This window comes from Carettochelys insculpta, chromosome 1, assembly GCF_033958435.1.
Source record: "Carettochelys insculpta isolate YL-2023 chromosome 1, ASM3395843v1, whole genome shotgun sequence".
NCBI classification, from domain to species: Eukaryota; Metazoa; Chordata; order Testudines; family Carettochelyidae; genus Carettochelys; species Carettochelys insculpta.
In genome coordinates this window covers 243,937,647-243,961,342 of record NC_134137.1, presented here as the reverse complement: position 1 = coordinate 243,961,342, position 23,696 = coordinate 243,937,647, and the positions used below count along the sequence as shown (strand labels likewise).

Below are 23,696 nucleotides of genomic sequence, written 5' to 3'. Positions count from 1 at the left end.
CTGTATTGGTGGGGGGTTATGTATGAACTTCCTGCTTGCCTTGTGCAGACAGAAAGCTATTGGCTGCTTCTAGCTACTTGGACCTACTTGAGCATCCGGTGCTGTACTTTACTTTGGCACTAGATCTCTTGGCAACCTGTTCTCTTGTGTGAACTCTTCCCATTGACCGGAACTGCCCTTTGAGCTGCCTGATTTCTGGCTATTACAAACAGAACAGTTTTTATTTATACAGCACTTTCTACACAAGTTTCTCAATTTTTCTACTGCAACTGTTACTAATTTTAGTTTTACAAAATACATTTAAAAATCAGTTGCTTTCCCTTTTGGCTGTTGTAAATATTTCTGCTTTAACTTTGTGTGCCTTTACCCCTAAGACTTGAATTGCCAAGCTGTTCATTTTCATGTCAATCCCTTCTGGAGTCCTATTTGTATCAGCTTTGATGTAGGCAGAAAGCTTCTTGGTTTAATTTTAACTTTGCAAAGGAAGAGTTTGTTTGTGAATGAATTATACAGCATGAAATCTTAAAAGCTCGGGTCAGATATGTGGCAGGGTGGGGGGAAATGCATAATGATTTTTTTTGCTAAGGGAAAAAAGGCAATAAAGTGATATTCTAGATGGGAAAACTAAATGACCTTCTCCCAGCCAGGAGAGTGGTGAATTAGTACCAGTTACACCTCTGCTGTATAGGGTGGTGATGAAGCTCCTCCAATCCTGTCTTTTTCTGGCAAAACTGTTAATGGTTCTCCAACTGTGCTCCTTTTTCAGCTCAGCTGCCACAGTTTCTGTTCACCTTAGCTGTGTCTACACAGGAGCCCTCTTTTGAAGGGCTGAAAATTGAATGACAGCAATTAAAATCCAGCCATTCAAAAGTGTGTGACTACACAGCAAAAGTGGATCAAAGTTTCAATTTGCTGTTCTGAAAGACTGCTCCGTTCTTTCAAAAGAGAGCATCCACATGGCTACGTGCGCTCTTTTGGAAGAATGGAGCTGGAGACACCGCGGATGGGGTCGCTTGGCTGCCAAGCCCTTCCAGGGCCCACAGGCAGCCACTTCCTTAAAGGGCTCCCCCAGACACCCTGACCTTGCACGAGTCAAGGCCTGCAGAGCTACGCAGAGCCCAGCATGTAGCAGCAGGGAGGATGAGCACCGGCTCCTGGCTTTAAAGGTCGACATCCTGGCCTCTGTGCTACAGCTCCTATGCACAGTTGTCGCAGACACCCCACTGCTCCCCGGGAGACTGAGTGCCCCTCCCCCCAGGACTTGGAGCACCCCCCAGCCTGGACCCTGCCCTGGGTGCCCCAGTATCTCTGGAGCCACCCCAGCAGCTCAGACTGGTGACAGAGGCTGGTCTTGGAGCAATGGGACGATGCCAGATGACTGCAGAACTTTTACATGAGCAGGCAGATCTTACATGAGCTCTGCCACTGGCTCACCCCCGCACTGAGGCAGCAGGACACCACCACCATGTGGCCCACTCTGCCCCTCAAGAAACACGTCACTATTGCTATTTAGAAACTGGACACCCCGAACAGCTACCACTCAGTGGGACATCAGTTTGGGTGGGCAAGGCCACCATCAGACCTGTCCTCATGGAGGTAAGCTGGGCCTGGGTCACAGCCCCAACACGGGGAGGAGGGAGGGTGCTCCTGGGCTCGGGGACCCGGGCTTCTGGGCTAGGAACTCCCCCCACACCATCATGAGAGCATGTGTCTTCCATCCCATACATGTCATCCGTGAAGTAAATGTGATGCTCCTCCATTGAGTCATCCACCTCGGGGACCTGAATGCTGCCGTTGGGGGATTCACAGCACTCGGGTTCCTGAACTGCTTTGGCACCCTGGATGGGGTGCACATCCCATCTGTGCCCCACCACACAGTGCCGGCCACTATATTAATCGCAAAGGCTACCACTCAGAAGTCCTCCAGGCCGTGGCTGATCACAAAGACCGGTTCATGGATGTGTACGTGGGCTGGGCAGGATGAATACATGATGCCTGGGTGTTCCAGAATTCCAGCCTGTGCTGGCATTTGGAGACCAGGACCTACTTCCTCCAGCGGGAGCTCCCAGCTGGGGACATCACCAAGCCACTGTGCATGGTGGTGGATGCCATGTACCCACTACCACTGTGGTTCATGCAGCCCTATATCAGCTACCTTGACCCCACCCAGGAGGCCTTCAACACCCCCTTCCATGAGCCCTGCAATGTCATGAAGCAGGCCTTTGGGCACTTGAAGGGGTGGTGGAAGTGCCTCCTTTTGCACCTGGAGGTCGGGGTGAGCAACGTCCTGCTGGTGGTGGGCACCTGCTGTGCCCTCCACAGTGTTGTGGAGGATAAGGGGAAGGCATTTGTCCAAGGCTGGGAGGACAAGTCCGGGCCTGGGTATGAGCAACCAGCCACTGCTGCCCATTACCAGGCCAACTGGGATGGGGTCTGCATCAGTGAGACCCTCTGTGAGAGCTTTGCTCTTGGGCCATAACACAAAGCCACCCCTCACCATCCCCCCATATGTCCACCACTCACCACCACACCCATACATCCACCCCTATGAGAACACAGGACATGGGCATCTTTGTGAATGAAACATTGTGGAGGGCAGGGGGCTCAGCGGGGGGGTTTGGCAAGGGATGTGGCAGGGGGCTAAGCAGAAGGTGCATCGAGGGGTGCAGCATGGTGTGCCAGGAAGTGGGCCATGTTGGCCATGTGCTCCTGGAGAATCCTGTGTATGCCCTCCAGGCAGGACAGTAGGCAGTCCCAGGCCTCTCTCTGCCAGACCAGATCAGCCTCCTCCAGTTGGAGGAGTTGCTCCACCACCTCAGCCTGGCAGAGACTGGCAGTGTCCTCCCATGAACACCACTGCAGTCTCCAGCTATGGGCCTGGTGTGGTGGCCCTGATGGAGGTGCCTGGCCCCTCTCTACTGCCCGTGGGGGGGCTCTCTGTGTCTACAGAGGACATGAGACTCTGCCAGCTCTTGGCTGGTGCAGCTGAAAAGAGAGAAGGATGGCATTACAGTCCCTGATCAGAAACCTTGGGGGCATGCCACCAGGGACAACACCCACCCAGCTGGGACAACAACCACCAAGGAACGAGACCCACCCTGCCCAGGGACAACACCCCCACCCAGGGATGAGATGGGCACAGTGTTCATGCAGTATTGAGGGTGCACAGGGGTTCCCTGTCCAAGCGGGACTGTCCTCAGGTGCAATCCAGCCCCACCCACATCTTGCTGCGCACATGGCGCATGGAGCTGTCCATGGGGCTGGGTGCTGTCTGTCACCTGCAGGTGGTGTGGTGTGCTGGGGGTCCACAGCCGGCCAGGATGGGTCTGGGCCTAGACCACTAGGCCTGTGCGTGGCCTGCTGGCAGCTATGTCACCTGCACTCCACTAGCCAGCATGCACGTCCTGCCATGGACTTACCAGAGAGTCCCTCAATGAACTCTGGCAACACCTGTCTCCCAATCACCTGGCTGGATGACCATGAGGGCACGTTGATTATGAGGTCCCCCTCCTCACTTGACCACTCCAGGGTGGTGTCAATCCCTTGGCTCTGGGTCCCTGGTCCTGGTTCCTCCTGGGCTTTGTCCTTGCTCTGGTCCACAGTCGTGTCCAAAACGACAGGTGGTGGGGAGCTGTCCCAGGGCCCCAGGATGGAGCGGAGCTCCCAGTAGTAGGGACAGGTGGGGGGCCTGCCCCAGAGTACCCAGGCCTGGGTGTAGCGCTGCTGGAGCTCTTTTACTTTGCTCTGGACTTGGTCCGGAGTGCACTCCGGGTGTCCCCAGGTGCTGAGGCCATGGGTGAGGGGGGTGAAGGCCGTGGCATTGTGGCGCTTCACCTGCATCTCTCTCAATACCTCCTCCTTCTTCCATAGTCCTAGGAGGTCTCTTAATTCAGGCTCTGTCCAGGAGGAAGCCCTTTTTTTTTTTTCTTTTGTCCCTGCTGCTCCTGGGAGCCCTGTGAGGGCTCTGAGGTGGGGCCTGGAGCTCCAGTGACAGGCAGCTGCTGGCCATTGCTGTGCAGTGGTGTTCTGGGGGCGGCTGAGAGGACATGCTGAGAGCAGCTGGTGCTTTTGCTGCTCACATGGTCTCAGCTTCCTGCCACAGGATTTCTGGGGCCGTGCAGCTTTAAGGGCAATGAGATGCAAGGACCATAGAGCCCCACTGTTGCAGGCCAGGGCGTCTCCACCCTCCAGCTGGCCTGTGCCGTGGCGGACTCCTCTTTTGAAAGACTGGGCTATGGAGCATCTACACGTACCTTGTTTCAAAAGAGAGTTTTGAAATGGGCACTTTTCCTAAAATGGGGTCGGGGTCCGGATTTCAACATCTAAGCCATGTTCCTCTGATTTCCTTTTGAAAGAACACATTGTACCTGTAGATATTCCCTGTGTCCTTTTGAAAGAGGGCCTGTATTTTTTAAATTAAGTGCACGTGCAGACAGAGCTCATGTGGTTTTTGGGGCAGCCTCATTTTCTATTGCCTTCAGGTATCCATCTTGGTGCTATTCTGGTGATGGACTCAGTTTCCATCTGAAGCACAAGACCAATCCACTTCCAGCCCCCTCCTGGTAATGACAGCGTGAGTATCTCCTTGGCTGCACTGTACAAAGAGGTCTTGGTTTGCACTTGTTCTGGGACAAAATATACAGAGGATTTTTCTTAGGCATGTTGTATGACATAAAGACAGTTTGGACATGTCATATTTTCTCTTTCCCTAGCATTAGGCACTGAAAAGTAGCACGGAAAGTACCCAGCTCTGATAAATCTTAACTTGGGTATTGACGTGGGAGAGTGAGGAAGCTGGAAAAGAGGGAGAATTGGGTAAAAGACAAGCAAATAAAAGCAGCATTTACTTATCTGTGAAGTGAAAAGGAGCAAAGAGCTGAGTGGGGAATAGAGAATGAGACTGAAAAGGTAGAACAAAGAATTCCCACATTACAAATGTGAAGCACAGGCTGCATTCTGCTAGCTTAGCTACCTGGTTGTTTGTAATTTTGTTGGCCGGCCCAGATAACTGAAGAAATCAGAGACCTTATAAGTGTTACAGAATTAATATTTTTTGCCACATCATTTAATTATTTCAGGTTATTGATTTCATGTGCCAAACTTTGCAAGAGGCTTTAGACTATGGGTGGGCAATAATTTTTTATGGAAGGGCCACTCCAAAATATTGGTAAGTGGTCAAGGGTCACACTTTTATGTGGAGGGCTGCAGGGTCTGTGACGGAGCTTAGGTGCAGATGGGAGGTCAAGGTAGAGAACTGGGGTGCAGGAGGTGGGGGGCCTGGCTGGGAGTATGGGTGAAGGCAGGAGGTTGTGTCTTGGGCAGGGGATCGGGGTGCACGTAGGGGTATGGGTTCTGGCTGGGGAAGGCATGTGGGAGGGGGTGCAGGTTCTGGGAGGGAGCTGTGACCTGAGGGAGGAGTAGTGCAGAAGGTTTGGGTGGTGAGTTAAGGTAGGGGTTGGGGTGCAGGGCCCGGGATCAGGCATGAGTACAGGAGAAGATTCTCATCCGGGGGAGGGCCATAGCAGGGGGTGCATAGTGTTTAATGTGGCAGGGGGTTGTGACAGGGCAGAGGGGAAAAGGGGGTGCAAACGGTTTGGGTGGTAACCTGGTGCAGGGAGTTATGGGGAGGGAGGGGCTGGAGTACCAGTGGCAGGCTCTGGCCGAGAGGTACGTTTCTAGGCAGCTCCCAGCCAGCAGCCTAGTGGGACCCAGAGGCAGGATCTCTGCCTGCTGCAGCCTCAGGCTGATCAAAACTGCTGGAGGCTCCCTCCGTGTGCCTCTGCGCCTCATGCCTTTTGTGGGTAGGGGAAACTTCACACACTCCCCCTACCCCCAGGCCAATCATTGTAGTTCCTATTGGCTGACAACTGGCCAATGAGAGCTGCAATGATTGGGCTGAGGGTGGGGGCAGCATGCAAAGTATTCCTCCCCTGCCCTGTGCTGTGCCTAGAGGGAGCCACTAGTCATTTTGAGCGGCCTGGAAGCCTGCCTCAGGGTTCTGGCCGGGTAAGCTATGAGCCAGATGAAAAGGGCTGGTGGGCCCACCCTTGTGTTAAACCAATAGTGCTGTTATGCTGGAGGTTAGGTGGGTCTGAGGCAAGATCTCTTTGATCTATGAGTAGTCATAAACCTCACTGAAGCTGATCGGCAAAATGGTCACTTATCCTAAAGATAAATGAGGGAGCAATTAAATGCCCCTTTGTTAATGACAGCTGAAACAATAGAAACCACTACTTAAATCATGCACAAATATGGCAACCCTGCAATAATACCTGAGCTATGCGGTCTGAGGAGTGTGTCCTGGGATCTGAATGCAAATGGGTAGTGGCTGGATATTTATTCTGTGACATCTCCTGAAGCAGGAAAGAAAGCAGAGGACTAGAAGGCCTGAGAAACACCAGTAACAAGGCTTAATGAAGAAGGTAACAGATCTTTTGGGAAGAGAGCTGGTTAGAAAGAGGCTTGGAATTGTGAGTAAAGATGCTGCCTGCTGCTGGTTGGTCCTCACTGATGTTAAGACATCTACTTACCCCTGACTGAGAACCAATGACCTAATTATCCTAAATGTACTAAACCATAGTTTTAGAATGGATCATTACTGAAAGACTGTTCCCTGAAGGCATTGTGATTCAGTTGTCAGTGGAACATCCTCAATTGCTTTCATAGTTGCTGAAGCCAAGTGACTGAGAGTTTTGCCAAAGTACTTGATAAGATCAATCTGTCTTGTCATGGTATTGGAGTGCAAAAGTTACACCAGAAAGCAAAGATGATATGAGGCAGGAAGATATGAGGGGTCACGTGACCTCCCCCCCACCCCCGCCCCCCGGCCCAGATTGCTGAAGCTGGGTATCTGCATTCTACCCTCTGTCTTTTCCCCACCCTCACCAAGCACAGATTGCCTCTGCCAGAAAGTAATAGCGAAATTGGAAGGTGTGGGTAAATACTGTCCAGTAAACATCACATCCTACCTTTTGACCTACTTAAAGCTTTGAAGTGGTTGAATAGGATGGAGAAGAGTTTCTGGGTTGAGGACTGAAATGTATCAGAACAAGATTTGAAGAAATCTGCACCCAATTGCTTGCAAAACTCAATTTGAACCACTGGGTGGCATCAGTAGTAGCTGTATTGGTATTTTTCGAATGACTGTGGCTGAAAGTTTTTCTCTTTCATGGTATTAAGTGGCAGTGGCTGATGATAATTGGGTTTGAACAGAGACATTTCTGTCTGTTCGCCAACATAATTCAAAGGAAAATGATATGCATTATGGCAAATTTGCTGAAGGCAAAATAAGTGTTTAAAATAATGAACACATTAAATTTGAAATTGCCACCCTTACTCAGACTGAGAAGTCCCTTATGCCACAAGCTGTTCCAGTGATTTCAGCATGGTTACTTATGGAGTATGATATTACTCAACATGAACAATGGTGACAGAATCTGCCCGTTTTCCCAAAGTGCTAGCCGGTGTTCATGTGCATAGTTATAATTGGTAAAAATATAGAGTGGAAGGAGGAAGACCTGACCATGAGTCAAATAGAAAACTATCACTTCAGAATAAATGCTTTAGAGTGGGATGTCCAGGAAAGGTTAATCCTCCCACACGTCTCACTGGCTACGTCTACACATGAGGGTTTTTCTGGCAAAACTGGCCTTTTGTTGGAAAAACCTGCGGAACGTCTACAGGCAAAATGTGCTTTACTGACGGACTGTTGACTAAACCCGGCACATCTGCCAGCAGCATTGTGCCACTTCACATTCGGGTATACTGCCTTTGTCAACAGAAAAAAAGCCGTGAAGATGGTCTGGGAGCCCCTCTGTTGGCAGACAGGGCTTCCAGTTCCCTGGGCAGCCCTGTTTGCTGAGCTTCTGGTTGACCCTTCTGCTGAGAGCACGGCCAGGCAGTCTGGCGGCTTTCTGTCGACTGAGCAGATTACTTTTTCAATACGCTTTTGTGTGTAAACATGATCTGTTGACAGAAGTTTTCCCAGAAGATCTCTTCCAACAGTAACTTCTGGCAACAGATCACTGTAGTGTAGATGTAGCCTATGTTGTCCTCCCACTTTTCCTTGTGGCTGCAAGAGCAAGAAGGAGATATAATCAAAATGTGAACTTCAAAAGAGCAGGATAAGGAACAAGAACCACAGGTTGAGGATCACTAATCTGTGCAAATACACCTTACCAAAATGACACTACACATCAGCTATTAAATGCCACTTATCAGATACAGTAGAGGTATCCTATCAACATTGAAGACTACACCTAATGAATCCTCTGGTTACAAACAGACTCATCTTTGGGAAACTCTGAATCCAAAGATTCCACGCTATGGCTACGTCTACACGTGAAGCCTACATCGAAATAGCTTATTTTGATGTAGCAACATCGAAATAGGCTATTTCGATGAATAACGTCTTCACGTCCTCCAGGGCTGGCAACGTCGATGTTCAACTTCAACGTTGCGCAGCACCACATCGAAATAGGCGCTGCGAGGGAACGTCTACACGCCAAAGTAGCACACATCGAAATAAGGGTTCCAGGCACAGCTGCAGACAGGGTCACAGGGCGGACTCAACAGCAAGCCGCTCCCTTAAAGGGCCCCTCCTAGACACAGTTGTGCTAAACAACACAAGATCCACAGAGCTGACAACTGGTTGCAGACCCTGTGCATGCAGCATGGATCCCCAGCTGCAGCAGCAGCAGCCAGAAGCCCTGGGCTAAGGGCTGCTGCCCACGGTGACCATAGAGCCCCGCAGGGGCTGGAGAGAGAGCGTCTCTCAACCCCTCAGCTGATGGCCGCCATGGCGGACCCCGCTATTTCGAAGTTGCGGGACGCGCAATGACTACACGGTCCCTACTTCGACGTTCAACGTCGAAGTAGGGCACTATCCCCATCTCCTGATGAGGATAGTGACTTCGACATCTCGCCGCCTAACGTCGAAGTTAACTTCGAAATAGCGCCCGACCAGGAACTGAACTAGTCTGTTGCTAAAATTAGAGAGATTTTTTCAGCTGTTCATTTGAGCAAAATTGGGAGCAATTCATTACTATTTTAAAAGTTTAAAGTTATTGGATTAGCTGTAGAGTATCTTTTTACGTAGTATTGACTAAAGATTCTTCAACTCAAATGCTATTTATGTTGCAACATAAGGATGTGAAAGCTGCCACAGGTAAAGAAAGACACCTAAATGCTTTTGAAAGCAAAATTCTTAGAAAAGCACTTAGTACGAAATAGAGTATATATTTTACAAATTATGAGATATAACAGCGGTTCAACAACCCCTTATACCCAGAAAAGAAAATGGAAATATTTAGACCGTGTTGAGAATGAAACTAAAGTATCTGCTATGGCAGGCACACCATTAGGCAGTTGGCAGCCCTGGATAGACAGAGATGTAAGGCCCTCGGTTTGTGCCCTAAGCAATGTTTGATGATAGAGGAAAGATTCAGACTTTCACAGTCCAGGGTTTGTATTTATAAATATATTTATATTTATATTTCACAGTGCAGGGTTTGCATTTATAAATATTATATTTGATCACCTAACAATAGAGGGCAATCCATATAGTTGGCACTAAACACCTTTGACACACTTAATATTGATGGATGAATTGCCACCCTTATTTGATGGTATTGTTATTATTCTTATAATTACTATTCAGATGAGAGAGACACACAGAAATAAAATTACTTGAATAACAGAAGTACAATTAGAACACAGGGATTCCTGGTTACCAATGACCCATTTTTTGTATAGCTATTAAATGGGGCATTGCTTTTTCTTTTGGGAGACATACAGGGTATCTTGGAACAAGACATCTTACACTGAGCAGTTTTAATGTGCCAAGTCCAACAGTATCAAAATATATCTTTGTGTGTGTGTAATAACCATGATGCTTGCACAAAAGAAAACACAGGAATCTAACTATACATAGCAACTGAACTAAAAATAAACAGAACTGGCAGGCTGCAGCATGTAAACAGGAGCAATGTTAATTGTCTCATCAGATATATTGGAAAGACAACAAATTATAAAAGGAAAGCAGCAATACAATGCTTTCTCAGCCCGGAAAAATTATCAGGAATGACTGAATGAATTAGTCCAGAGAAGTTTTATTAGTAATGGCTAGGTTAAGGTGACTGATTGTATCTGTTGATAATATCAAAATGTATTATTGCAGATAATACTCTTCCCTGGGATTATTTTTGATTAATTTTAAAATAGTAAGGTAACAGACAGGTGGTCTGTTCAATTAACATCAGTTTGAACTGAACTCAGCCATAAAAACTGATAGCTGTGAAGCCAAACCAAGTCTGATTCAGCCCTTTGCCCTCAAACAAGATGTGTATTAAGCTAAGGCAAACCCAGGCCACTTTTACTTCTGAATGAGAGCCTCACACACAGGGACTTGATGCATTTTAAATTTACATTTAGTTGATTCAAATTAGCTTCCTGTGCACAAAAACTCTTAGGCATGCTGGGCCCAGGGCATTGAACACCTTCAAGATAACTCTAGAAACTTTGAACTTGACTCTGTGGAAACATTCTGAATGAAAAGCACTATGGAAAAGATATATTCTAGTAAAACGAAATCAAATTATGTAAAGACTGGGTCTGCCATATAATACAGATGATAAAATCACATCAGGCTAAGTTCACTGAGAAGATGGCTTTATACCTAATGTAACCAAAAACAGAGCCCCAGTAGGAAATGCCATTTAAACAATCAAACAAAACAATATACAGTTGGGACTACCTAGCTTTCTTTCTCCGAGTCAGAAGTGAGGCATGGGCTTATAAACCTTAAAAGAATCTAGATTTATGCCTTAATTATGCATTTCTATGTGATGATTTAAATGTCTAAAATTTTTTTCTACCATGGCTGTTTTTATAAAACTCTTATCTTTATATGCCTAAATGGGCTTGCCGTTACATGGATTGGTTAACATGTGAAACAGTTTGGCTCAGAGAGCATTATTTTCCACCTAGTTTTAGGAAGTGGTAAAATAAACTGTAATTCACAAACTTTTAGAAGTTAATAATGTTAGAGCAATGCCCCAGATTTCCCACCACCAAGCAATAATGCAGAGCAGCACCTCCTTTCCAGGGTTCCCCCAGCTGGTGTTGCTGGCAGCGCTCAGTGCCCCAACTGGCTCCCAGCTGAGGGGCTGCCAGAGCCCCACTGGCCCCACAGCAGTGCGGAGCCAGAGCCAGAGCCCCCACGAGGCCCAGAGTTGGAGCCCCCACCATCCCACAGCAGTGCTGGTCTGGGAACCAGAGCCCCCACTGCCCCTATGGCAGTCCCAGCTGCAGGAACCCAGGAGCGGGGGAGCGAGGAGCCATACCATCCCCTCATTTTTTACACAAAAAGCTCTGCCCACCACCATCATCTTCTTACATATGTCACATTAAAGATGTGGCTTGCCTGAAGACACCACAGTTCTACAATAGGAGAAAAAAAAAGTATTCATTCAGGAACTTGTGGGAAAATGTTTTGGCTTGAAACCCCAGGAAAAAAAATTTGCATGTGTAAATTAATGTCCTAAAATGTGACCAGAGATAGGTCAAAAAGAACATTGTTTTTCATTGTTAGGGATTTAACATTCGGATTAGCCAGCCAATTAGTTTTCTAATAAGCCTTGTTTATAGAACAGCTACTGTATTTCTAGCATAATAGGAAGTAAGATCCTCGTATGCCAAAGGCTCACGTACTGTGAATTTCCATTGAGAAAGTGTGCTATGGACTGGAGATGTGGCCACATCAGAAACTGAGTTCATTTTGACTGCTCTAAGCAAGCTCTCTTTATAAGGACATGTAAAACCTTTCAGAACATTCCTGGATAATACACATATATATATTTTTAAGCTGAGTTGTCTCCTTGGAATTGCAAACATCTGATTTAGAAAAAAGTGGGATTCTGAACACCATAATCTTTGTATTTAAATGTATTTGCTTTGAACTAACAGAGCCATTAGGAAGGTCAGGTCTCTACTCCAGTCTACCTCTTCATTCTGCTTTATCCTTCATGTTCTGTCCACCAAGAAACTCAATACTCTCTTAACCTTTCCCATTTGTTAAAGGGCACAGCAGACAGAGGCCTGGGATGGAAAGGATGTTGTCTCAACCCTCCCACAGGCTGCAGTGGTGTGGGGAGAAATCCTGAGGGGGAAGGTCGTGTTACCAGACCCCTCCCTGGGTCCTTCCCCACCAGTTGCCCCTGGAATGACAGAATCGTAGAAATGTAGATCTACAATGGACTTCGGAAGATCATCCTCCTGCACTGTGGCAGGCATAAGTAAAACCAAGACAATTCCTGACAGGTATTTGTCCAACCTGTGCTTAAAAACCAGAAGCGATGGGGATTCTGCAACTTGCCCCGAAAGCCTATTCCAGAACTATTTCATTTTTCCTAATATCTAACTGAAATCTCATTGGCTATAAATTCAGTCCATTACTTCTTGTCCTACTTTCTTAAGACACTGAGAAAAATTGATTAACGTACTCTTTTTAACAGTCCTTAGCGTATTTGAAGACTGTTACGATGTCCCCACTCAGGCACCTTTTCTTGAGACTAAACATATCCAGTTGTTTCTTTCTTTAACCTTTCTTCACAGGCCCGTTTGCTGAACTTTATTATTTTTATAGCTATCTTCTGGACTCTCTCCAAATTTCTCCACATTTTTTCTAAAGTGTCACTCCCAGCACTGGACTCAGTACTGCAATGGAGGTTTTACCAAATGCCAGATACAGTGAAACAATTACCTCTCCTCTTTACATATAACATGCCTGCTAATCCACCTCAAAGGCACATTTGCCTTTTTTCCAACTGCATCACCTAAATGATGACTCCACTACACTCTCTGAGTCCTTTTCATCAGCACTACCACCTCCAGTTATAGCCAGAAGCTACTTAAGTTTATTGTCTTACGTATGCAAAAGTTATGAACTGCGCCATTAATAGTCAGACAATATTATGGGAGACTACAATTCAGAGACTTAAAGGACAAATTCATATTTCACTGAAAGTTCTCTCAGTACTTGATGCCTAACTTTCTCTCTCTGAAAGGGACTACATTAAATGGAAGTCTAAGGAAGCTGACTTTACTAAAGATCAGTTAAACCAATTAACTGAAGCAGCTTAAGTAGGTGACGGATTATAACAACTGTATCTAATTCTGCTCCCACAAGACATCAAGCTACAAATACACATTCTTGAAAAAAATATTCAGTGATCACCTGCTGATGTCATGGGAAGCAAAATCCTGTGGTATATTGTGTAAACAGGTATGTATTATTAACTCTAGTCAAATTGATAGAGACTAGTTGGATGCGGTAATATCTTTTATTGAACCAACTTCTGTAGGTGAAAGAAAAGAGCTTTCGGACTTACACACAACTCTTCTTCAGATGTAAGCTCAAAAGCTTGTCTCTTTCACTCACAGGAGTAGGTCCAATAATAGACCACTGCACCCACCTCATCTCTATAATAGCCTAAAACTAGCACAGCTACACTTACTGCAAATATACACGTGGAGCCTGGGAGGAAGGGGACAAGAAGAAAAAAATGGGGGAAGGGAGTCACCTGCCATTCCTCTCCTCCCTGCTATATAAGCTCTGGATTCTTATTTTCTACTTGAATCTGAAGAAGTGGATCTTACCCACAAAAGCTCATTAGCTAATAAATAAATTTACCAGTCTTTAAGATGCTAAAGGACCACTTGTTTTTTGTGAAGGAGAATCTTAAGAATAACATGGCTATGCCTCTGCAAATTTAGTACATGTACAAAAAAGCAAATATCTCCAAATGATTTTAATTTAATAAAAACCCCTCTCCCACAAAAAAAAAAGTCACATAAACAAATCTCCTAGGAAATATTTTGTAACATGACTTCCTTCCGAAGGTATAAGATTTAAGCAAAAGTAGTATTTGTTTGTTTTCTATGGGAAACCTCAAGGAGAAAAATGAGGAGTCATCTTTACCAGTGTTAGTAATTAAATAAACACATGAGTCAGAGATGTTCTTTGCTTTCCTAAAGTGGCTTCTACTGCTAAATCAGAGGGGAAAAGTGCCTTGAGCTTTCTGGACAAAGGAATTCCCATGCTTATACTACATTCTTTCATAGTCCTTGGAATATGTCATATCTTGTTCCAAGGATTGCCATCATTCTTATTTGCTTCTTTCAGGCTAAAGGCTCTCTCATTGATGTGGAGGGTTTGCGAGAGAGATAAAGGAATCCTATCCCATCTTCTTTTAGACAGTTTACCTCAAAATATTTTTGGAGGGAGACTACTGAGTGGTAAGCTGCACAAATACCGACCACAAGGAAAATCTTTGAAACTTACCAATCTTCTTCTTCATGTACTAACTTTACTCAGAATATAAATAAATTTCAATACTGGGGAAGCCATTATGGTACTTTTAGGACTTAGCTGGTTTATTTGGTGTCAGCTGCACCAGGAATACATTTTAAAGCTAGCTAATGAAAAATTTGGACCTGAAATTCAACCCCAGACCCACATCCAAAGTTAAAGGGTATCTGGATACGGGCTCTTTCAGATCAGGCTCATTACTACTTTAATGTTACAGAGCAAAAGGTACAGGATCTGACTCTCTTCCCATGCCAGTATAATTCCACTGACTTCAATGACTCCACTGACTCCTCTTGATTTTTACTGGTGTCAGTAAGTGAAGAATCACTCCCAAAAAGTGAAAGTGAGAGGGACTGCACTGTAAAGATGTAGGCCAAAATTTTCAAAGTTAACTAATCATTTTTGGGTACCCAGTTACAAAATGCCTTAACAGGGACTGACATTGCACTCTCTGAAAATCAGGACACTCTTTCAGTAGCGGGATATAAAAACCACTATCTGATTTTGAAACTCTTGACCACAATGCATATTGTCTGTGACTGTTTAATTTAATCACAATTTAGACCTCTGCAGGAGACTGAATTAAGCATCTTTAGTGGGCCAGTATTTGAGAGAGAGAGATACAGGTCGAACCTCTCTAATCCAGAACACTCTCGTCTGGCAAACTCTGTAATGTGGCATGATTTTAGTTAGCCGGACAGCCACTTATCATGGGGGTGGCCAAGTTTCCCATATTCCCATAAAGTTTATTTACATCCCAGTAAGCAGAGGAAGTGTTAGTAATGTGCTAGACAATATTGACCTTCCATTGTCTGGCAAATTCTCTTGTCCAGCACCATTCAGGTCCTGAGGGTGCCGGACGAGAGAGATTCAACCTGTACTTGGTGAAAACAAATATTTATTCCATTAGCCTTTGTGTCACAAGCAATATAGTCCAGAAGGCATCATCCTACTTCCCTGGACTGTCAAAGATCATTCTCAGTTGTCTGAGTCTTAAAATTTGCATTTCACTTAGTAGACACCTGCCTACAAGCCCATTAGAATTTTCATATTAGAACACAGATGAGTGAAAAACTCTGTATGACCCTCATTTGTGATGTGTTTAGTTTAATAGGAAATTACAGAAATCTATTCTTTCATTTTTACACCACACTGGTTTTTATTAAAATACAGAACACAACATTTGTGTAGGTGCTCTCATGTTCACAAATAGCTCTGGAACAGTGGTGAGCAACTCACGGCCCACAAGCCACATGTGGCCCATCAGAGTTCTAAATGTGACCCATGCAACCACCCTATGCCTCTCTCATACTGGGGACCTTCACTTACATACTTCTCCCCCTCCCTCCCAGAACTTCCAGAGTGCTGTGAATCAACTGATTCATGCCTCATTCTCATCCTCCCTCCCAGAGCTTGAACACCATGAATCAACTCATTCAGAGCACTCTGGAAATGCTGGAGGGAGGAGAGGGGGGAGAAGAGACAGGGGGGCACTCAGAGGAGGAGGCAGGGAAGAGGCTGGGTGCAGGTTTGAGGGAAGGGGTGGAGTGGGTGTGAGGCCTCCAGTGGACAGGAGGGTTGAGCAGCACCTGGCAAAATGAGAAGCGACACACGTTTAAAGCAAGGGCACGTGTGAGGTGCACGCTGATTGCACACAACAATGTCAGAGCTGTGTGCTCCCTCTGCTTCTTTATGTTACTTTTGTTGTCAGTTTAATTTGCCCTGAATAATGGATCCCCTTGTGTTGAAAAGGCATCATAAAGGTGACTCAAGTGCAGTGTATATAATCTTATTCTTGGGGTCATGGTTAGTGCACAAGCCCGATATCCATCTTGTGGCCCAGTGAGATAAAGCAGGGCCACTCATGTAGCCTACTCATTATTCTTGGTTGCCCTCGTTCCCCTGGAGTTTCTATGCCATAGTCATGGCTATGATATTCACAGCCCCTCATTGGCCATTTTGTTAGAGACTTTTAGCCTCTTTCCTTAGGCAAATGAATTATGTGTCTGCTTCATTCATTACTTAGGGTTACAGTTTCCAATACAGCATGGCAGAAAAGGAAAGAGAGTAATAGTAAGAATAGGGTTCAACTGCAAGATATCTGTCAAGAATCAAATTTATGCAAAATTCAGGACTTAAACTCTTAAATAGTATGGAGGCCACACTCTAAAACCCAAAAATATTGGAAGGAAAGAAATGTAATTTTTCTCCCTGGAATTCTAGTCTGGAGAGATACTGAGCACCCACAACGCTCACAACTGAGACCGAGTGCTCAGTGTCGCTCAGAATCAGGCCCTAAAAAAAGAGCCAGGGAGTGAAAATTTGGGAGGTGAACCATAAACAGTTTTTGCTAAACTCTTCTCTCTTTGCCAATGAGCTCAGGAAAGAGAAGAAAGTCACAGGAGTACAGCTGCACAGATCACCTTTTCTTGTGGGTTTATGTAGGGTAGGACAAGTCCCACAAAAAAAACAAACAAAAAAAAACTTTTTTCCACCCAAAAATTAAAAAGTCATCAAAATTTTCAATTATTGATTTTTCTTCTTCTTCCAGCATTATAATGAAAAAGGAACAATTTAATGGTCTTTTCATCTCTCCAGTCTCCCACCTTTTTCAAAACAAGGTAAATATGCTCAACATGGTCTGATGTAATGTAATTCATGTTGCAATTTGAGTTACTCATTGATGCTTACTTAAGGCAAATATTTCTATTTACAGTAATAAACTCGCTCACAGAATGCAATGCTTAGCACAATTTTTCTGCAACTATTCTGAACTTTGTATTGGTAATTTCAGTAATTGGTACAAGGTAGTACAGTATGACATTTTATGATTTGCAGAAATTGCCGAATTTCAGTGGGATTTTTTTTCTGTGGTTTGGTTTGGCTGCCTCTTGACTTCCTGGTATTAAAGCTTGTCTGCTTCTGAGGATGTCACAGCTGGAGGGGCTACAAGAGAGTGCGCCTTTCTTATGCTTAGTCTATTGCGTAGCTAGAATTGACATATCTGCAGTCGACTGTAAGGTCTGTCCTCACTGTAGGAGGGCTATAGGAGTAATGCACCCATCAACCTCCCTGACTCCTCGTGAGAGGAGGAATACAGGAGGCTTGACTGTGGATCCCAGAGAGATTGATTTTGCACATCTTTACCAGACATTCAAAATCGAATTCTGGAAAATCAACCCTGAATGGGTCGATCTCCTGATAAGCATAGACTTACCCTAAGATATTGTTATTGACTGCTGACTGTTCTTATACTGAAGTTTTGTTGAAAGGAGGTTGTGGTTACTGGAGATACAATGTATGACAATTTGAAATATCTTCTATGTTATTTTAATTGGTTAGTATGTTTTGCTAAATTATGACATCCAGTTTGTTTATAGTTTCTCCCCCCAACCAAGATTTATTGGTTATTTCTTGGTCTTACGTTTCCAGGGGTAATTCTCATTTATAATCAATGGCTCATCGACAGCATAAATCATCAAAGAAATACTTCCAGAAAAAAACACAAACAATTTGTAAGAGTAGGAATGAGTAGAATTAAGAATATCTCAGATATAAATATTTCCTCTGCAGTTATCAGCTTTACTTTTGACCAGACTAGTATAATTAATGAATTTACCTATATGAAGATGGGGGAATTACTCTATTTTTAATGAAAAGTTGAATGTTTTCATTCCAAAAGCTGCAAAGCCCCTTTATCTGAATAGGTTTTTATGTTTTGTCCATAATGCTGGCATTAGAGTATTAATAGTCAATTGATTCTTTACAAACAAACATCAGTGTTCAAATGGAACATGTGATCACATGACAACTGGAGGAAATAATATTAACATTATTCAATACTCTAGTATAAAATGTTGCTATCCAATTTAAAGGATGCTAACATAATTTTCACTTTACTAAACAATGTGGAATAGATATTAGATAAGAAGTTGGATACACGATCCGTCTTCTATCTGTGTCACGGGGTCAGCAACCGTTGGCTCTTGGCCTGTCAAGGTTATCCAATGGTGGGCCACAGGACATTTTGTTAAGGTTGACCATCCAGACACAGCCTCCCTGCAGCTCCCACTGGATGTGGTTTACCTCACCAGCCAGAGAAAAGTGGTGCTGGCTGCAGAGACATGCTGGGTGTTGCTTCCTGCAGCTACCTTAGGCAGAGAACAGTGAACTGTGACCACTGGACCAGTGCTCCTCCTTGTCTGTAGACACTCAGGTAAACAAACTGACTTGCAGCCCTGCAGCCACTAACCCTGATGAACTCAGTGAAGCTGGCATGCCACAAGTTCCTCACCGCTGAATTAAGGGCTGATTTTCACAAGCCATCCTGTGCATGTGCCAATCACAGGATCAGGGTGTTAGACAGTAAGCAGTGTTTATATAAAGGCTTTGATACATATTAAGGATCACTTGTCCTCAAAAAAAGGAATACTAGTCACTAAATTATCAAGAGAAGATGATCAAAGTGAAGATTTTGACTAACAGTGACAATCCTTTGACAAATAAATGCTCATCTTTTGTCATTTTAATTTTCTTTATTGTCTTTTCCCCAAACACAATTATAGGCTATAAAAAGATTTACAACTGGAAAAGTTTAGATTGTAATATCTTGTATCTATTTAGCTGTCAGTTTGATCAATGTTATACTTTATGGGTTTGGAATAACTATATTTTCTTGTTCGGCTTTTGACCTATGGTGCAAGAGTAGTTTTTCCTGATTTATGCTTACGTCCCTCCCTTGCCATCCCTGGGTGGTAGCCTCCCCCTCATAAGCAAGAAGTCTATGCTTGTCAGCCCTCTGCCTGAACTAGGAGGCCTGACTGTTTGCCACTAAGCCTGCCTGTGAGCCTGAGTCCTTAGATTCTTTACTGACCCTCCTCCTCTTCCTCTTCCTGCCCCCAGCCCAGGAACTGTTTGCTGCTCAGCCTGAGTGCAAACATGAGCTCAAAGACTCTGGACTGCCCTGCCCTGACCCAGGGCCTCAATTAACTAGCTGGTTAGTTGCTCAGACTGGGCACAGGCCTGCACACCGAGGCTCTATCTAAACGTTTTTCTTCAAGTGAGTTGTGCTGTTACTGAAACAGTAACATTTCACAAGGGCACAATGTCATTTCCATAGCACCACCGACATTTTGTGATTGTGAATTAAAAGCATTTGATGCAGCAAGCTATAGCACCAGATCCATTGCCCTACAATCCTCTAATATCCATGAACTTACCAAAAGCCTGTATTAGGTACAAGCTACTCTAGGTACAGTCTTTGTTTCTAATTAAAGAGGCTTTTCTGTAGGTAGCTACTCTTTACTAATAAAACTACAAAAAAAATTATACCACAACAAATATTCTGTGCAGTTGTTCATGCATGTTTCTCAGTCTTTTCTACTCTCTAACTAGGCAAGGCTACAGTGAGCAAAAACAGTATGTTTCCTCTCCATCCCCAACTTATATAATGCAGTGTGTTTTTACAGCAGAAAAAGCTGTAGTATTAGACTAGCAAATTAACAAAAGACTGATTTCACCAATTATACTCACTTTTCAATGCACAGTATTAATTAGATTTGGCATAAATGTTTTGATAGTTATGGGCTAATATGGATGAATTGATCATTAAGAATAGAGATGATGTGAACCATAATCTGAACAGAGAACTTGAGACTCTACTAGTCAAAGTGTAATTACACTCCATCAAACAATTTCAGAAACTGGGTCTTTGAGGTAAGTCAAATCTGATTAACGCACTGCAGCATCTATTGGCAAGCTTTTAAAAATAAATAAAATCTCACTGCTGCAATATGGTACCCGACTTGAAAAATTGTCCGTATCATCTGGGAGAAGGTTTCAATTTTGTATTTACGGATTCAGAAAAATGTGAATTATATATTAAATAAAGTTAATATAATTGAAAGAATTGGGTTAGTGCAATCCTGCAAGATGGCATAGCTAGATAACTGTGGTATGTTTAGTTTCATGTAATTCTTAATTTCTAAACAGAAATGGACCTTTTTACACTTTCAAGAGAGGCTCACAACTGGGAGTTCCAATCACAGTTCAGATTGTCAGTAAATAAGACAGACATCCCAGACTGATGGCATTTTCTATAATTAGATTTCATCCAGCCAGGAACAAATGTGTACCCCTGAATTACTATACCTGTTTTACCATGGAATCACAGACTGTCTCCTTAAGCTCTCTAGCCTGTTTTGCCATCCAGACAAATGGAATATAATGCTGAAAGGTAATTAAAACAAAAAAAATCACACCACTTCAGGTTATTTCCAACCCCAAAGGGTCCCTCACTTACCCCAGGTCAGTGGGAACTCTCAATCTCACATCAAAGAAAATGATGGCAGCCATTTTCTCTAATAAACTGACTAAAAGTTTATTAGTTAAGAAAAAGAAATGAGAGTTTTAAGATGTTGAAGCAGATAAAATGCATTAACAGATTAGTCTAAGTTTAAAAATTCAAAATGATAACAGAGATTTAGTAATTTGCTAGTTTTCTGGTAGTCTCTCAGAGTGACCCAAAATAATTTTGGGGATCTCTGTCTTCCATTTGGAGTGCTTATCTAGGATGTCCAAAAAGTTCAGAGATACATGATCCTTTTATTAATCCCTATTTATAGCTTTTCCACATAGAAAGCAATCTGAGAAGTGTCCACCACCCTCCTTTGCTTTGAAATGAGCACTTCCTATTCCAGCCACTAACTCCTTCATTAGCCTTTCCGAGGTTCCATTTGGTTTCAGTTTAGCTGTAGGGAAATGTACAATGTAAAAGGTAATGTAACAGCAAACAAAAATCCTTCATTAATTTGCATGAAGTCTACACATCTATGGTTATTTAATTACTAGCATATACATTATGCTAATGTGATTATTATGTATATGCAAAGCAAATATAAGACAGCTTGTTATTAGCATCTCTTTTTATTTCTATTAACATATAATTGAATTAGATGAAACTCATGCTAACACTTAGCCCTTCCTTGATATTCATGTACAGGTGAATTCACCTATTTTTCTGGCCAGAATTGTCAGAGGCCTGCTCTGGATTTAAACACCCTTATTCTTTTACTATGCAAAATTTTAAAATTTAGCTCTGCTGATAGATTGTTTTTTTAAATTTGCATTTGGCTTTATTTATTCATGTATTATTTATCCATAGTAGGGTCTTGTAATGATCTTAGTTTTGGTGACTATGATGGACACCAAGGACAACTCAGAAGATTGTTAATGGGATAGGAGGCCTTGAACTGTTTGGTGACCGGTTTACATCTTTCCCAGTCTGGAAGCAAATGAGAGTTGTTATATTCACATATTACCAAATGGTGTTGTATATGGCACTAACAGCTTTCCCTTGCTTCCAGGTCAGGATGGATATGAACCAGGCACCAGAAAATTAAAGATTGCTTTCCCAGTATAGACACACAGAACTATACATAGAGCACTTAGTGATAATATGTGAAGAGAAAAGATCCCTGCCTTCAACAGCTTAAAAGCTATCTGAGATAAACATCAGGAATTAGTTTCAGAGCACAGAGAAGTATTGACTGGTGCAGGAAAACTTTGCAAAAGAAATAGGTGTATAAGGCGAGATTTTAGAAAGAGAAAGGGAACTTAGCCCAGTGCCCTTTTTTTCTTAGTGAATATGTGCCTTGAGGGTATGCCTAGACAAGGTATGTCAAGGTTGTGCCCTGTTTTTGTTCAAGTTAATTGATTTCCTATTAATTTGAGTTAACCAACACATTTTAAAATTGCACAAATATTTATAGTTAGCTAAACACCAGAGTGAACCACAAACGTTTGTGTCCTTGAACAAACATCTTGTGGCGTCCCAAACTGACAAAAGCATTAGCTAATTCCTGTTAACTAGAAATCAGCGAACTCGAATTATTGTAGGTGTAGCATCTCTAGTCTGGATGTCATCTCCTGTATCTGATAAATAGTTTTTAAATATACTATGTCTTCTGCAATGTAATTTTTCAATATCTTCCCGAAATAAAAGAGCCCAGAAGTGAATCCAGTATTCCAAGTGTTTGTTTGGGAGTTCTCTAGAATGACCCTGTTTGCATCAGCTCTTGTTTATTAGTCATAGATGTCCATTGAATCATAGTCCTTTTACTCATGCTCCACCTACTCAACCTATCTGATCACACTTCACTTCCTCACTGTCAAACACAACTTTCCCCCGGTCTGCTTCTGTATTTTTTTAGCTACTTTGCCATTGTCGATATGAGAGCTGCTTTTCTTTTCCTCACACCTGTCTTCTAGAACATCTTTCTTATATCTCTTTGCCACATTGATTCCATCTATTTTCATCTCTAATCTGAAAACAGACTTCTGCCTGGCCTATAGCTATTTCACTTGTCCTATGCTATTTTTGACACAGTTGTTGTGTCATTTGAAAGCAGCTTTTATGAAAGACTTAATACAAAAAAATTGCATTTCATAGTTTTCTTAAAAATCCCACTCAAGAGTGAATCATAGAGGTTTGGCTAAGACAATACACAACTCAGACAGATTGCTTGTATTTCTCGCTGTATACGTTGTTTGAATATCATGATAATACACACAGCAATGTTCCTAAAGTCTGACTACTTGAAAAGTATCAAACTAATAGTGGTTGTTTAAAAACAATGAAAAAATCTAACTTGTAAGAAATAGTGAATAACTGAGCAACGAGCACATAAATAATTTTGACCTTCACTTTCCAGCTGTCATGCCCACCGTGGGAGACAGGGCAAGGAAGCGCAAAAGGTCCAAGCAGGATCTGATCCTGCAGCACATGGAGTGATCTGAAGCAGAAACCAGTGACATGAAAAGAGACACCAGAGTGGCAGCAGAGTACAGCACAGTGGCAGTGGAGTATGCTTGAGTTCCAGAGACAGCAAGCAGCAAACCAGGGGGAGTACGTGGCAAAGCTCTTAACAACATTGAGCAACGAAACGGAGGTCCTGCACTCCATGCTGGAGCTGCAGAGGGGCTCCCAACGCAGTAGCTGGGAGTCGCGTGAAGACGGATCACCCACCCGTGTCGTCGCAGCCCCCAAATGCAGGGAGGAAGGGCAAGGACAGCCTGCCGCAATAACCCCAAGGGTCACTGCAAAAGGCTATTCCACCACCCTTGACCGTGCTTCTTTTCCCTGCTGTTTAAACCTCTCCTCCCCGCCAAATAAACTTATTCTTTTGAGTTCAGTGTGATGTTTGTGGCATGTATGAGTGGTGGGGTGCTTTAATCATTGTGGGGAACAGGGCAGGGGTGGAGAGGGCCAATAGTACAGCTGCTCACCACTACGCCAAGGTCTGCAGAGGACTCCTGGCATCTCATTTTG

At 43.7% G+C, this 23,696-nt stretch overlaps 1 long non-coding RNA gene across 3 annotated transcripts in view; it reads left to right on the top strand.

Annotated features, from left to right (window-relative positions):
- The window catches only part of LOC142018008 (uncharacterized), a 216,459-nt gene extending 193,071 nt beyond the window's left edge, over nucleotides 1-23,388 (top strand). For all 3 annotated transcript variants that reach the window (XR_012646652.1, XR_012646653.1, XR_012646649.1), the window contains 3 exons: nucleotides 14,183-14,295; nucleotides 16,920-16,989; nucleotides 23,080-23,388. This is a non-coding gene — a long non-coding RNA (uncharacterized LOC142018008). The remainder of the gene's footprint in view (nucleotides 1-14,182; nucleotides 14,296-16,919; nucleotides 16,990-23,079) is intronic.
- Nucleotides 23,389-23,696: the final 308 nt, after the last annotated feature.